This window comes from Euleptes europaea, chromosome 6, assembly GCF_029931775.1.
Source record: "Euleptes europaea isolate rEulEur1 chromosome 6, rEulEur1.hap1, whole genome shotgun sequence".
Classification (NCBI taxonomy): Eukaryota; Metazoa; Chordata; class Lepidosauria; order Squamata; family Sphaerodactylidae; genus Euleptes; species Euleptes europaea.
The window spans coordinates 54,107,538-54,124,400 of record NC_079317.1 but is presented as its reverse complement, the minus strand read 5'-3'; the positions used below and the strand labels follow the sequence as shown (position 1 = coordinate 54,124,400).

The window sequence follows — 16,863 nt, the reverse complement described above, 5'->3', positions numbered from 1 at the left end:
GCTGCTGAGCGGCTGCTGAGCGGGGAGAGGAGGCGGCGCGCAGAGCAGCAGGGGAAGCTCCATTTCCCTGTGGTGTTTGCGCTAGGGCTGTCGATTTGGTTTGTCCCGAACCAAAAAAACCCCGAATTTCCCCCGATTCGGCGGTTTCTGGTTTGGATGGAACCAAACTCAAAAAAAGGTGGGAAAAGGATACGCCGAATTCGGTGAGTTTGGGCGAAAGCTGAATAAATTTGGCAGGTTCGGCATTCCCCGAACCTGCCTTTTCCCGCCTTTAAAGTCCGCCCTGCCCGGTTTCCTGGGAGTCCCAGGAAACTGGGCGGGGTGGTCTTTAAACTGCTCCCCACTGCCTGGGCAGGCAGCGCGGAGCAGTTTAAACCCCCACCGCCCCCCTTCCCAGGACTCCCGGGAAGGGGGCGGTGGGTCTTTAAAGTGCTCTGCGCTGCCTGCCCAGGCAGCGGAGCACTTTCCCCCCCCAGCTCAGCTGTTGGGTGGGTCCTACCCAACAGCTGAGCATCGGACCGGGAGGGGGGGGAAGTGCTTCGTGCTGCCTGGGCAGGCAGCTCAGAGCACTTTAAAACCCACTGCCCCTCTTCCTGGGAGTCCCGGGGCGATGGGCCTTTAAAGTACTTGTGCAAGGGCTCGGCGACCCCCCAGAAAACACTTCACGACCCCCTTGGGGGGTTCCCACAGGTTGGGAACCACTGCTCTAACTCCTACACTGTTTTAACTAACTCCTACACCTTTTTCTTGAAAGAGGCTTTATGCCTTTAGTAGAAGCACAATATGCTGACATTCAAGTGATATAGCTATTTCCCAGCATGGAGATGGGGCACTGAGAAATAGCATCTGTGGGATGTTTGCCTAGATGGGGGGGGGAAGAGCTGACCCCAAGATGATGGGAAAAGCAGAACTCTGACCTACATGAAGGTGTTACAATTTGTGTTTTTCACAGCTCAGACAGTGTAAGGCCGTTAACGCATGGGTGCTTTCTCCCTCTTTTCTCCCGGGAATGCAGCGAATTGGCAAGGTCCCCACGCACATGCTTTCCACAAGCGCGCATTGTCCCCTCTGCCTTTCGCTACATTCCCGGAAGAACTAATTCCTCTGTTATTGCAACTTAAATGAAAGTTGTGCAACAGAGGAAGGAGCTCGCCCGTGTGTGCCGGGCGCCCGGATCGACTCCTCACTGGGAGACTTCTGGGCCCCGGCAGCAGCGGCGGTGGCTCCTTTCCCTGCTGGGAGGAAGACACTACCCAGCCCCGGCGGGGAGAGTAGCAGCGGCGGCACCTGTTCCTACCCTAACCCCCCATTCCCGCCTCTCTCTCCCCCTCTCCCCATGCCCCCCCCACTGGCATTTGAAGCTCACCTCCGAGCAGCCTGCCCGGTGAAGGTTTGTGGTGGCGGGAAGTGCTCAGACCTGGTGCGCCGGAAGGGGCTGCCGCTACTTCCCCTCTGACAGCGGGGATCCAGGCAGCAGGCTGCTTGGAGGTGAGCTTCAAATGCCGGCCGGGGGGGGGAGAGGGGGGTGGGGTTAGGTGGGGAGGAAAAGGTGCCGCCACTGCTTTCCTGGCCAGGGCCGGGCAGTGTCTTCTACCTGGCAGGGAAAGCAGCCGAATTTGTTTGTCCCCGTTTTATGTCCCCGTGCATTCAATTTTTTGAATGCGGGAACATAAAATGTGAGATACACCAGGGACAAATAAATTCGATTATGGCCATGCGTTAATGGCCTAAGAAAGGGGAACTAAATCCTCTAAGTCAGGGGTGTCGAACTCATTTGTTTCAAGGGCCGGATATGACATAAATGTCACTTCGTAGGGCCGGGCCATGTGTACCATGAAATTTAATGCCAGGGACTGGAGATACAAACTTTATAGAAAACACAGGCAAAGCCAATTAACGATAGTAATTTTTACTTTTTTTTGTTTTTACTTAAAATACAAACATGCTTAACACAAGCATGTTAACATGCCCACACTTGGCTCGTGGGCCAGATAAGAGTTCTCAAGGGGCCGGATCCAGCCCATGGGCCTTATGTTTGACACCCCTGCTCTAAGTAAATTATATCATGTAGTGATTGCTTTCTGTAGTCCCTAAGAATTTTGTTCTGGACGACCTATAATAAAATTAGCACATGGGAGGTTGGTTTGTAAACATGTTTCATTCTCCATTCAGTAACGTTGAGCAAATGTGTGGATCTGACACCTTCTTTTGGTACCTTTGTAAACATCTGTCCTATGTAGACTTCTATGTGGAGCAGAATTACCATGATAAAATATCAATTTTTATTTTAAAGAAATACAAATGAAACTTGACTTGTAAATAAAGAAACTAATAATTTAAAAGTACCACATTTAAACATCCATCTTTTTTGTCCTCGTTAGGAGGAAAGTCATCTATTGAAGTCATATTTGTTTGTTTCATTAGGTGTGCATGGTTTCTCTCCTCTTCATCAGCTGATGAAGAGCAAGGATAGGTGTTTCTCTCCCCCTGCAGTTTCTGAAGACTCCCTATCCCCAAAAAGTCATTTCTTCCCATCATACCCTATCCCTCCTATCTGGTTCCAGAACATGCTAAGGAGGGAATGGTCTAAGTCAGTTTCGTCTATGCTTCAGGTAATGCCTTTTTTTTTTTTTTGGCTGCTCACCAGGCACATTCACAACTGAATGGTAACTAGAGAAACTTGTTTGAACATATGTAGGGGTGGTTCAGTCCCCAGTATCTCCTGTTAAAAGGATTGACTAGTAGTTGATGCTACATCTGCTTGAGACCCTGGAGATCTGCTGCCAGACAGAGTAGACAATACTGATGTTGATAGGCAAGTGGTCTCAGAATTAGGCATTTTTGTGTGTTAATTGGAGAGAGATGTAGTTAGCCTTTGTCCTACCACAGAAGGCAGTTACAAGCCTCAGCAGAGTGCAGATTAAATATCACCTTTTCCAAACTATAAATCTATATGTTACCTGTGGAATGAAAGCTCTCTTCATCACAAACACTACTTCCTGAGCTCTTCAGACTTCTTTAAAGTAAACCCAGAGTTTTTTTCTCTGTAAAAAAATCTTAGTTAATTGAATATTCTGATAAAAACAAAATGCATTATTAATTGATTTTAAACACAATTTCTCCAAAAGTATATAGTCAAACGATTCCTAATCCTGATTTCCATTCTCTATATATGTACACAGAGTGGATCCAGAGAATTCTGAATTGAGATCTTTGTTACCTTTCCTATTTTTTGTGTGTGTTACATTTTCTTGTAGCAGCTCCACCTAAGCTGTTCCCGAGGGTCAGGGGACCCATGGGGATAACACCATCACTGCAGAAGATCAAAAGATGAAGAATAATTTGGAGGGAAGGGAAATGAAAAATGAATGAAAAACAGGGACATCATCACTCCAACCCGTTAATGTTGCCACTAAACAGTGGTAATGTACATTTTTGCATGTAACTCTGTTTAACAATATAAATGCTTGGAGTAGGATACAACCTCTTCTGCGTGAGCAGGATGTTCACTGAGGGGTTTCTGGCTCTGACAAGTGGCTTTTCAAGCAGTATGGGAGGACACTGAAAAAAGAAGGGAAGCCAGTAATATTTGTTCTATGAGGACATGTTGGTCCAAATAATAAACAGAGGATCGGGGTTGTTGAGTCTCTCCCCTCACTCACTCAGATATCTGCATGTTGGGCATTATATTTACACAAGCAGGGACCTGCAAGGAACTTGCAGGAGAGGCCCTCCCACTTCCCCTGACTTTGCTTCCTCCCCTTTCTCCCACCCCTTCTCTCTCTCTCTCTCTCTCTCTCTCTCTCTCCCCAGCACCTGTCACTTTGTTGTCCCCCCACTTACTTGGGATCCCACCTTCTGGCAGTGCTGCCACTCTCCCCTCATGCATCTGCAGCAGGGGGGAATGTGACAGGTCTCACAGTTGGAGACCCAGCAGGTCCCAAGGTGGGAGACAACGCCTCTTCTGGCAGCATGGTGGGCAGGGGTTCCTTCTCTCCTACCCGCCTTGCTGCTGCCAGCTCCTCTTCCCCCTCCTGGCAGCACTACTGCCAAAGAGGCAGCGATGGTGGGGCGGATCTGGGGGTATTGGTGGTTCCTCCTCCTTCCTCCACCAACAGTGCCATCGCCTTCCAACCCACTAAAGTTTTATCTGCCCCCATCTTCAGCTCTATTTATTTTTTCTTCATTTATACCCTGCCTTTCTTCTCAATAGGGACCAAAAGCAGCCTATATCATTTTCTTCTCCTCCATTTTAACTTCACAGCCCTGTTATGTATGTTAGGCTGAGAATGTGTGACTGGCCCAAGGTTAACCAGTGAGCTTCCATGGCCTAGTATGAATTCAAATATGTGTCTTCAGATCGTAGTCGGAAACTCTAACCACTGTACCACACTGGCTTTCATGAGGTGGCTGCTGTTGAACAGCAGTGCGGTATCAAGTGGCCCTATGGTTGCTGCCAGGTCTGGCCCTGATGAGATGTCCCTCAAATGTCAAAACAGCCCTGGAAAGGACCCTACTCCCTCCCACATGGCCGGAAGGCTGGCAATACTGTTGTGGTTGCCTAGCAACAGCCACTGAGGGATTGGTTTCTTAAACCTACAGGTTCTGCTTCTATTACTTTGGGGATTTTAAACCCCCCCCCCCAAATGTGTTTCTTTGTTTTAGTTTTCAGATTTTTCTGCAAACCTGGGGCATTTTCCCAGTTTGTAGGAAGATCTGTCTTGTCCATGGTTCCAGTCTCTGGATTTATGTATCTACAGATCTGGCTACACTGAGAAGTAAATATATGATAATAATAGAGCCCAATGTCTGCATAGTCCAACATGTGCAGACCTAACTGTACTCCACAAACAAGCCATTTCTTACGGGATTCAACTTGTGTTCTCTGCAGCAGCACAGCAGCTGTGGAAACATTGTTCCAAAAGTCTGAGAGGCATGATTCAGTTTAGGACCACAGCAAGAAGGGGAGGAAGGGATCCCGCCCCCAATCTATTTTCCAAGCCAAACCAGTTCCATGAGCATACTACCCCTAGGCCATTTCAGTCGTTTGGCCTGCCTTATGTAGAAACTGTTGAGCCTACATGCCTCTAGATCACTCTGATTGCATGTATCTGTTCAGAAAAGGATCACAGGTGTGATACCCAAAATAATATCATATCTTAACTATAATGTGTGATCAAGCGTTGGATGTCATACAGAGGGGGGTTAATTCCATATTTCCCTGATTAGGAATCCAGTATGTGTGGCTAAGTGTTCCACAGCAGATATACAACATGAATAAGAATGTATGCGTAGTATGCTCAAATTCTAAGAACCTTCCACCCTTTTGTTTTGAGGTGAAAGAACCATGTAAATCCATACATTCAGAGATAGTCTGATAATAAGAAGCAACATGGGAAACTTGCATAAGGCGCCAGAGGCCCAAAGGGACTTGTTTTTGAGAGACAACCACTGCCTATCTGCTCTTTGGGATTTCTTCATATTTCCAGTGCATGCTTATAAGTGAAATGAGATGTCTAAACGTTTACTGATTGTATTGTAACCAGGGATTTGGATATACTATTGAGTTTAGATTAACAAATGTGAGGGGTAATATCATAAAAGTTTAGATGCTGAAACTGAAACAAAATAAGAAAAGGGTATCCCAAACGACTTTGTGATGATGTTCAATATATGCTAAGGCGTCGGCAAGATTTTAATTCACATAACATGGGATGGGGGAGGGAAAGTGGCACGCTATAGCCCAATCTCATCAAATCTAGGAAGCTAAGCAGAGTCAGTACTTGAATAGGAGACCACTGAGGAAGACTCCCTTTGTCCTGACGCCACTTCTGGTGGATCCACAAGCTCTGGCATCACACTGAGGTGACAGTCTAACACTCACCCTAAAACTCTGTGGAAACCAAAGAGAGTATTTTGGGTGAGTGCGAGGGCTCCAACCTGGTGCTCTAGGTCCCGCTGCAAATGACCTCATTGCATAGGAATGACAATCACTCCCCCTCCCCCCAATCTGGCCAGCCTGCTTCCACCTGCCACCAGCTGAGCTTTGGTGGGCATCAGACAAAATTGCCAGGAGGTTGCCTGCCATAAGCGGGCACCTGGGAAGCTTTGGGTCGCACCTCCCAATGGTACTAGCCACTCTGTTTACCAGTCCCCCCTAAGGAAGGAGTGTTTTATCTGTTTCTCTCAGAACACTGCCTCTGATTCAGGATTGATTGCAGTTTCCCTCCAAAATTGCAAGGGCCTCTATCCTGACTCCCCTAAAGCTCTGGCCAGGAATCTCTCTTTCCCTCACAGGGAGAAAGCTCTCTATTAAGCTAATGAAAAGCCATCCTGAAGCCTTGTAGGGCCACAGGAGCAGAAAACTTAACAAAATGGGGGAAATGAGTGGCAGAGGCTAATCTGGTGAACTGGATTTGTTTCCCCACTCCTACACATGAAGCCAGCTGGGTGACCTTGGGCTAGTCACACTCCCTCAAACCCCACCTGCAACACAGGGTGTGGGGAGGGGAAGGGAAGGTGATTGTAAACTGGTTTGATTCTCCCTTAAGTGGTAGAGAAAGTCGGCATATAAAAACCAACTCTTCTTCTACTACTACTACTCTAGGCCCACAATTTGTTACATCATCACTTGCTTTTTTCTTTAGTTCCATATCAGACTGGTGAATACATTATTCTGATGGGACATCTGTATCACAAATATAAACTAGATATAGTTTCAGTATCACAGTATACCTCAAAGTATTTTGGAATCTTTATTTTTATACTTTGCTGTATCTCTATCTATCTATCTATCTATCTATCTATCTATCTATCTATCTATCTATCTATCTAATCACAAAACAATGTTTCCCAGGGTTTTTGTTTGGAGCTCATGTTCATTAAATAGTTTTGAAGTCGGGTTGTCACCTGATTAAAGATATGATTATATGATTAATCATGTGAACTTTAGTTGTATATTTACATATGAGGAAAAACAATCCTTCTAAAGCAAAAGGCTAGCTTTCTTTCTTTGTTTTTTAGATGGAGGAACACTCCCATGTTATGGCAGGAATCACACTGCCAGAGGGCATTCACTGTTCTGTCTAACATAAGAGGCATTGCCTCTCATAGAATGGTAATGGCTACTTGCAGCTTATTAGTATCGATGTGTATATATTATTTTTATTAACACCCTCTGTCCGATTAATTATGTAATTATAAGTTCTTAAATTACCAGAGTATCTCTGTGCATGTAGGGCTGTCTCTCCCCACTACTGCTGAACCATAGTCAGCCTTTATGTATCTGGAGGGAGGGGAAGGGCTTTCTTGCTCTCTTCTCTGAGGCACAGTAGCTCAGGTGAGAGTGAGGTTGCCAAGGTGCCTGGAGGAGAACCAGCTGGCTGTGGAGAAAGGTGTGTAAAACCTCTATGACCAGCTTCCCTTCAAACAGCTTCCTGTCCTCCCAACAGTTGCCCTGGTGCTGGAATTAGAGCACAGAGGCTGCAGAGAAGGGTGGGGTATTGCCGGGGAGAATGGACCCTTTACTTCCATCCCTGAAATGAGGCCCAAAGCTCAGGATCACAGCTTACCTGTCCTCCAGCCCCTCCACCGGTGGCTTTTTAAAGCTGGGAACCATTTGCCAATCACAAGTCCTACCAGGCAATGACCTTGCACACTTTTCTGGAACATGGGAAGGGTGCTTCTCTGGGGAAAGAGAGACATAGCATGTCTAAGCGCCACATGTGGCTTTTGAGCCACTGAGTGAGTATTGCAGCCCTAAATGTTGCAGTCCTAGTTTGAGTTATTTAAATGTGTGATGTAAACAAATAAGCCCTGGTTATGTTATTTGGATAGGGGTGAGGGAGTGATTAAAGGAAACCCTCCCATGTTGGTGTTTCCTCTTCATCTCTTGGTTCAGAGGAACAGACTAGTCGATAAAAGGAATGTGATTTGTTTTTGTTTTTTTTGATGAGTACTGTTTGATAATAGAAATGTTTTATGAATTGCATCAAGTGTCCTCTTAAATGAAAACGCCCGTGTATGTGTGTCTCTGCAAAGTACAGTTAGCAAGTACAGTTGTCTATTCCTCATATAGACACCAGTGATCTTGTATGGAAAACTGCTATCACACCACTTGTCTGTATTCCTTGGGGAAATGAATGTTGTGTCTTGGATGCTGCTGTGAAAAAACAGAGTTGATTATTTGCAGAGCAGATTGAATTTTAGATAACAGTTATTTTGATCTGATCAGACCAGGAAACTCCCACATACTCCCTTTCACATCATGCTGTAATGCCAAATAGAAATCTTACCAAGGCACACTCTCGAGACTGTTGGTGACTAGGAGATGGTGCTAGTTTGCAAGCTGTATAGACTTTAGTCTTCTTTTTCTATAGAGTTAACATTTTTTTTTCTGTAAAGTCACAAAGACAATCAATATTGGCTCACAGCGTGCTGTTTACAACATGGGTATAAACCTCACCATCATTCTAACTACTATCTATTACACATATTTAAAGTCATTTATAAGGGCCTGGAATGTATTCTTTGGTGGGGTATTCTTTGTTGTGTTCCAAATTGAGTCAGAGTAGGGCCAGCATGTCTGTGGGTTGGATGAGAAATTTATACAGGTGCTCAGCCTCCAGGGGACTATTGAATATCCAAGAGCTGACAGGTAAGAGGGCAAGGAGAAAATATTGTTATTGGTCAGGATCCAAACAGCTCTATGTGTGAACAGAAAGTACTTCCACTCTGTGAGAACTGTGGCTGATTTTTCTTTCCAGCCCACTTACATTGTACTATGTCCCAGCCTGGAGTAGCTCCCTAGCTTTGAGGAGCAGATCTTCAGAAGACAAGGTCCTGTTGTGAGGAAAGCGGGGGGGGGGGGGGTGCAGGGGCAATGGGAAAATTTCCTTTGTGCGCAAAGGACCTGCTTGGCCCTTTCTATCCTGGCAATAGCTTATAATTAAGACAGTACATCCAATATACACAATGCTTTATAGTGTTTCATAAACCGGAAAGAGTTCTCTGTCCCCTTAGACCAGGGGTGGGGAACCTTTTTTCTGCCAAATTTGGATATTTATAACATCATTCGCGGGCCATACAAAATTGTCGTCTCTTCTGTTCCCAGCCCTCTTGTAGTACGGAGGAAATACGTTTCTCCATGGCCCGGGTAGGAGAGGGTTAATACAGTTTCTTGGGTGGTCCTAGCAGCTCCATAGCTAACAACTCTTCTGCAAGGGGGAAAAGGGTTCCTTTTCACTGCAAAACAAACATCTGCCTTGAATAGAGGCTATTCCTGTCCAGTCTTAGATCCTTCTGAGCTAGAGATCTGCCATGACCCACAAAGGGCCAGGCCAAATGATTTCGCGGGCCTTAAACGGCCCCCGGGCCTGACGTTCCCCACCCCTGCCTTAGAGCCTCTACAAGAGGGGGCATGGATTTTAGGAGGTTGGTGGCAGTACAGACCCAGAAGTATGCAGCAAAGATGGAATTCTGCAGTGTTTGCATTTTAAAAACTGGAAAGCCCCCTTTTTTTTTTTTGCACTACCAACATCCATATGTGCATATTTGTAGATTATAAAATGTTTTATGCATGTTATTTTCTATGGCGGTACAGAGATAAATGAGATTATTTCCCACTTTTCCCTACTCTCTTCACACACAGCTCTGCCCATATGTAAGATGTGACTCAAAACCAAACACCCAAAGATATTTTGCAGCAGCTGTGAAATTTCCTGAGTTATTTTAGCAGCTTCCAAGAGACAGATGCTGCATCAGGAAGACCTAGTTTTCAGATCTCTGTTCATTTAAATTCCTGGCTCAATAGCTGTCCTGCCCCAGGAGTAATAGTTTTGATAATATATTTTAAATACTATCTGCCATCTCTGCTAACTGGGAGCCTGGAATCAATATTTACTGTTCAACCAGTGTCATAGCACTCCTTCTTTTTGTGCATGCTTATATTGATGTCATGGCTGCATTTTTTTTTAAGCACTAAAATATCAATATATCAATATACCGTTGTTACAATAGGTTTAGTGGGTTCTCTGAATTCCCAGTTTTCGTATTTTTTTAAAAAAGTAAGTCTTTAGCCCTTTCCCTTGCAGAGATATAAGGGGAGAGGCATATATCCACCAGGCAAGGGGCTAGAGACTTTTTGAAAAATGAAAACTGGAAATTCAGAGGTAGTTAAGTGCCTTTAAAAAAATGAAACCACTCATCTTAAGGGGGAGAGGAGTGGGAGTGGTTTGACAATGATGACAGTCCAGTAATTGAAAAGTGGGCTGTAGGTGGGTGGGGAAAAGAAAACTGATGGAGGAAAAAGGTGACTCAAAACCATCTTCCAGAGAAAGATTGGGGTAAAAGTAGTCTTAAACTGAAAAAAACCTGGCACACACACACACACACACACACACACACACACAAACGAAGTGAAAACTAAAGGCACAAAAATGCACGCAGAAATCAGGGGATAAACTGAAGCAGTATGAGGCCAGAATGAAAAAAATCATGTGGAAAAGCCCCTGCTCTGTGGTCTGTTTCTTTCTGATACTTCCCTGATTAATCAAGCCCTGCGCTGCTAATACGGTAAACTGCAATGATTGTTTCTGATCTATATTAATTTTATGCTGCAATCTTTTCCTTGCTTCATTTATGCAGAAAGATAATATTTTCACTAAATGGAAATGTTAAATTATAAGATTGTTGCTTTTGGTGCAGCTTCCACAAACAGAATAGGCAAAATGTGACAAAATTTGTTTGTTTCAGGGATTTCTATCTTGCCTTTCCACCACATAGGCCTAAAATGTCATTTATAAACAACCCCCAAAAATAATGCATCTCAAATATCTTAAAAGCAGGAGTAAAGAAACTGCAGTGCAATCCTAAACAGATAAGCACCCTTTTGAGCCCATTCTCCTCTTAAGGATTTAGAAGAATGCAATTCTACTTACTTGTTATAGGGGACCAGTTAATTGCACTTGAAGGCAAACAGGAGCATCATTATCCAGCCTCCAAAAGATGGTAATGATTGCGCTTGGTGAAGATGTCTAGGAATTTTCATGACTGGGAATTTCACTGGTTATAGTGGTGTAAATTTATTGTTCTGTTGCTTGTGGCATTTTTTATTCTATAATAATTTGTGTGTTTGTGATTATTAAATTTTCTAATAATTACTTTTTACAAAATCTGTGGACCTCAGTGAAGAGTAATTCTGTCTATTTTTTCTCTTGCAGGACATGATGGCATTTCTGTTCCTGCTGCTTATGCTATCAGTGATGCCCCCCAGTGCGTCAGCAGTAAGTAATTTCATGAATGGCTTTTTAAAGGGTTGCAGTAAGATCAGAGTGCGAGCATGTCAGCCAAGTAGCTTGCAGAGTATTCATGGTGGTTGGTGTGGTTAAATGACTAAAGGTGAACAAATCCTGACAGAACAGAAGTGATGCTGGCAGGAAAGGCTAAGGTCTTGATGGATATTGTACTCCCCACTTTTGATGGGATTCAGCTGACGCGTGCTGACTTGGGTAAGAGCCTAAGTGTTATAAAAAGGTAAATGTCCCCTGTGCAAGTACCGGGTCATTCTTGACCCATGGGGTGATGTCACATCCTGACATTTTCTAGGCAGACTTTGTTTATGGGGTGGTTTGCCAGTGCCTTCCCCAGTCATCTTCCCTTTACCCCCAGCAAGCTGGGTACTCACTTGACCGACCTCGGAAGGATGAGTCAACCTTGAGCCGGCTACCTGAAACCAACTTCCGTCGGGATCAAACTCAGGTCGTGAGCAGAGCTTTGGACTGCATTACTGCAGCTTACCACTCTGCGCCACGGGGCTCCTACTGGACTGAATTATCACTGCAGAGGGCAAGTTAATGCAGCTGCAAAAATGCTTTCTTCCACCATCATTTATCACAGAAAATGGTTAGCTACCTTGACTCGGCCAATCTGGCCACATGGATCCATGTCACAGAGACTTCAAGATTAGACTACTGTAAAACACTCTGTTTGGGTCTGCCCTTAAATTTAACTTGGAAACTCCAGTTGGTACAAAGTGCTTTTGCTCAGTTATTACCCAAAGCTAGGAAGAGTATTCATATTACACTTATTCTGCAGTTGCTAAGTTCATTACCAATCAGTTACTGAGTTCAATTCAAGGTACTCTTTAACATGTACAATGCCCTTCATGGGCTTGGATCCTCACATCTTCAGGATTGCTTCTCCTGCACTGCTTTGCTGATCTGAGCAAAGCCTTCTGAAGATGCCGCCCTGCAAAAGAGTAACAACACAGGAAAGGCCATGCTGGATCAGACCAAGGTCCATCAAGTCCAGGAGTCTGTTCACACAGTGGCCAACTAGGTGGCCAACCAGTAAAAAGCCCGTACTTGAGCTTTCTCTGTTGGGGTCCCCACCTTGTGGCATGGCCTACCTGAGGAGGTCAAGAGGGCTGCTACACTCCTCTTATTCTGCAGAATGTGTTAAACAAGTGTTCCAGAGGGCATTTTTATGAAGGAAATAGGGCTGTACTATAATGGAATGATTCTGGAAGGTGACTTTATAAAGTGAGTTCGACTGTAGTATGTTGCACCATTTATTGTATATATTTTCTTGGTTTTGCTGCCTTGTCTTCTACTTTTGCAATCTGTTTCTGTTTTGACAACCCCAGCTGTTGTGGAAAGTCTGGTGGTTTAGAGGATAATGAGTGGGAATTAATGAGTCACATGATTTGCCTGAATCTGACTTATTGAAGCTCAGTGGGAGGTCCACCAGTAACTTCAAAGAAAAAGGAATTTGGTTTATTTTCAGCTAGTGGAAATACTGTCTTAAACACATCATGCTTCAGTGGTTCCAGTCTTATTTGACTGACCAATTCTAGAAGGTAATGCTGAGGCATTACTGCTTGCCCTCATGGTTGTCCACCTTTCCCCCCATACTGTTTAACATCTGTATGAAACTGCTGGGAGAGAATGTCTGGCTATTTGGAGTGAGATGCCACCAACGTGGTGGATCATCTGTGTTTCTCTCTAGCAGCTCATCTGTGTTTCTCTCTAGCAGCTGAGTTGGGTGGGTCTATGGAAACCCTAAAAAGGTTCCTGAAAGTAGTAATGGAATGGATGAGGACCAATAACCTGAAGCTCAGACCAAAGAAGGTGTGGTTGGTCAGAGACAAATGCCTCTAGGTAGCTTATAAGTGAAACATGAATGCAAAATTGTTTCCCCATATACACCTTAGCTTTTCCCATTCAGCAACGTTCTCATTTTGGTTGCCACTTTTCTTCACCCTCTCCAGTGCAACAGTATCCTTTCTGAAGTGGGAAAACCAACGTATCTATTCCAATTTGCTAAGAAAAAGATGGAGATTTGTAAAATTCTAAATATTTGGGAAAGAGTTGGTAGAGATTTTTGTTCCTTCAAATATTTTAATTTGGGATCACACCATCAGATTGATCAGCAGTAAGTTCACAATGGACAAAAGTAACATTATTTCATAAATAACATATGTAATTCCTTGCCACTGGATATGGTGATGGTCATTAGGTTAGGCTTTAAAAAAAAGAAGTAAGGCAAATTCATTAGTAACAACAGTTATTAGCCATGATAGCTACATGAAACATTCATGTTCAGGGTTGTCATGTACTGGGACTTTAGCATGAGGCATACCTTCCTGCTCTAATTGTCAGGTGTTTTGGTCATAGGGATGAGCTTGTGTGGTTGCTCTGTTGCTGCTTCTACTGCAGATACAACACTGCAACAACGCTGCAACAATGGGGATTCCACATGCCAAGTTTCCCTGCATTTCCCCCTGCCTCAGTCTCCCATCAGTAGCCCCCCCCCCCCCAAGCCATTAGGGGCTTTTCAGGTTTTGTTTCAATCTGTTTCAGAGGGTAGCCATGTTGGTCTGCTGCAGAGCAGCTAGAATTGAGTCCAGTAGCACCTTAGAGACCAACAAAATTTGGGGGTTATATGGTATCTGGTGAAGAGTCAAAGCTCATACCCTGAAAATCTTGTTGATCTCTAAGGTGCTACTGGACTCAATTTCAGCTGTTGGAGCGGTGGAGTCTGATCTGGAGAACCAGGTTTGATTCCCCACTCCTCCACATGAGCGGCAGATGCTAATCTGGTGAACTGGATTTGTTTCCCCACTCCCACACATGAAGCCAGCTGGGTGAACTTGGGCAAGTCACACTCTCTCAGCCCCACCTACCTCACTGGGTGTCTATTGTGGGGGGGGGAAGGAGGGTGATTGGAAGCTGGTTTGATTCGCCCTTAAGTGGTAGAGAAAGTTGGCATATAAAAACCAACTCTTCTTCTTCCTCTTCTTCTTCAGTCTGTCTATCAGGTATCGGAATTCCCCAGCTTTCATTGTAAAAGAAAATTAAGTCCCCAGCCTCCTTCACAGCAGATATAAGCCTTTCACTTTATATCTCTGCAAGGAAAGGGCCTGGAGATTGTTGTAACGGTCTAACGCTGTAGCAATATTGAACTATATTCATCTGTGAATTAAATATTCAGCTGCCTCCCCAGTGGCAGGGAGGTAATAGCCATCAAGGGGGACTGTGACAGATAAAATGGCACTGATGTGGGCAGCGCTGAGAAGATCTGGACTTTCCCACCCACCTGGGTACCACCCTGACTTTGCTGCCATCTTTCCCAAAACATTGCACCAAAGCAGGTTTGGGAAAGATTGCAGGAAAGATAGGAGGAAACTGAGAGGCTCACAGAAGCACCCTGATGCTGTGGGGAAGTGGGGGGGCGGGGGGGCAGACACAACCCAGTACCATTCATGCCAGGGCAAACAGCCATTGTGGAGTGACCTCAGTTTCCTGGAGGCATTTAGATGGCCACTGTTGAAAATAGGATGCTGAGCTAGATGGACTTTCAGTTTGATTCTTACGTGGTTTGAATCCAGCTATTTGCCTGTAGTAAATTCTGAGGGAGAAACAAGGAAAAAAGCAGGCTCCCCAAAGCCACCCACTGGGCAGGGGGAGCACCTCACCAATTGTTGCTGCAGACCAGACAATATGGGTGGGGGTGGCACAGCAGGGCTAGTAGGCACCCCTCCACAGCTGGCACCCTAAGTGATTGCCTTGAGCAGATGGGCCATTGCTTCAGGCAAAAGATTCTAACAAGTCACAATGGTGCACGCGCATGTAAACACCTGTGTTTATGACACACAGAGATGGAGCAAGGAAAGTGCGCCATCTCTGTCAAAAACTCAGATTTGTGTGTGTACTATTTTGACTTCTTGTTTTGATATGAAACTGTCAAATGCCGGTGCTGCTGACAATAGTGAAAGCCTGGCATTTATTAGGTTCCTTATGGTATGCATTTATTCTGCACTGGTGTTTGAAGCCATGCTTGTCCTTATAAGAACTGCTGTGTACTGCTAAGAAGAATAATCCCTGGAGTCACAGCCAGATTTTTAAAAGGGTTTTAATACTGAAGCTGGATTTATTGCTGTCAGACAGGCATATGTCTGGAGTCAATTATCAAATGCTGGAAAAGTCACATTTTGTTCTTTCAGTGCTTAAAGAGTATCAGGTATCCAATTAGAAGATCCATCCACAAGTCAGAAAAAAAGAGCCATAAGACCTATGGTCTACAAACATTGGTCAAATACTAAGCTTTTAATAACAATCATTGATGGAACAATGTCCTCTGGGGCAATTATTTGTAGATGTAGGATCCAATATCTTCTGAGAATTTAATTATAAATTCTGTTTAGCTAGATTTCAACACTGCCCTCAGGATATATATTAGTACGTGAATGTATTGGCTGCCTGGGAAATGTAGCTTGCCTTAAAAAATTTTACCACTAGAGATTAAGGAGTTGCCTATACAAGTTAGAACAATGGCCAGTATAGCACAATACTGACCACAGGGTCTAGAGGTTAGAGACCTTTTCCAAAGCTAATGTAAATGTGATTTTTTTAATCAGTTGGGTCTGTGTTCCCCACTACTCTTCTCTCATTCCCTTCAAGCAGACAGTAGCCACTGGAAACTAATTTCCAAAGCCCTGTAAGGGCTTGATTCAGAATGGGGCTGTGGTGCAGGGAAGGACAGACTTCAGCTTTCCCCCTGTGCCATTTCCCAACCCAAAATAGCCCTGGAGAGTTGTTTGTCCTGTTGGGGGGCTCCACACACACTGTTTAGTTTGGCCTCTGATCCTGCTGCCTGGGATCTGAGATCCTTTTCCTGAAGATTCTAGGAACTAGTTCTGGTACTAGCAAGCTCTGTCACCTTCGATGAATGCATGGCAAATGGACAAATACAGAAAACCACCTTTGTTTCCTCTGACCTTAGAAAAGGATCACTTCAAATAATAAGCTCACAGGGGCTCATACAGTTAATTGCGATAGCTGAAGTCCCTTGAGGATACTGCGTAGTTCCTCTGCTGCATTCTGCTTCTCACCCAGCTCTGTGCCTATAGCAGTTTTGTGCTATAGCCATTTTGTGCTATAATGATGTATCTTCCATGATGGTTATGGCTATTGCTGCTGGGTTGCCATACTAGTCTGATAACACATGACATTGCACCTATTGTTTAGCTATTTCCTAAATAATAAGGGGTCTGTGTAATGGCTTACAGAGTCAGAGGGGCCAAACTGTGGCTTGTGGGTTATATATGGCCATTTATAGAAGGAACAGAAAATAAGAGAAGCAATCCCTAGTGTGCATGTGCAGTAGAATTAGATTTGTCTAGCAGTAGTTGCCCTGCAGGGGTGGTATTGAGGGAGGGGAAGCTCTGGCCACTAGTAGAAGGAAGGGGGACTTGTGTCTTAAGTCTCTTGACGTGTGCTTGAATTACTGGGAGGAGATGTATAGAAAAGTCTTTTAATTAATCATGACCAAATTATGCCCATGTAGCCTTCTGAGAGGTGTATA

General features: G+C 44.5%; 1 protein-coding gene across 1 annotated transcript in view; it reads left to right on the top strand.

The window, feature by feature from the left end:
• Nucleotides 1-16,863, top strand: part of PAPLN (papilin, proteoglycan like sulfated glycoprotein) — a gene marked incomplete at its 5' end in the record, with an annotated part of 83,315 nt that overhangs the window by 2,198 nt on the left and 64,254 nt on the right. The gene's annotated exons all lie outside the window — the stretch shown is intronic.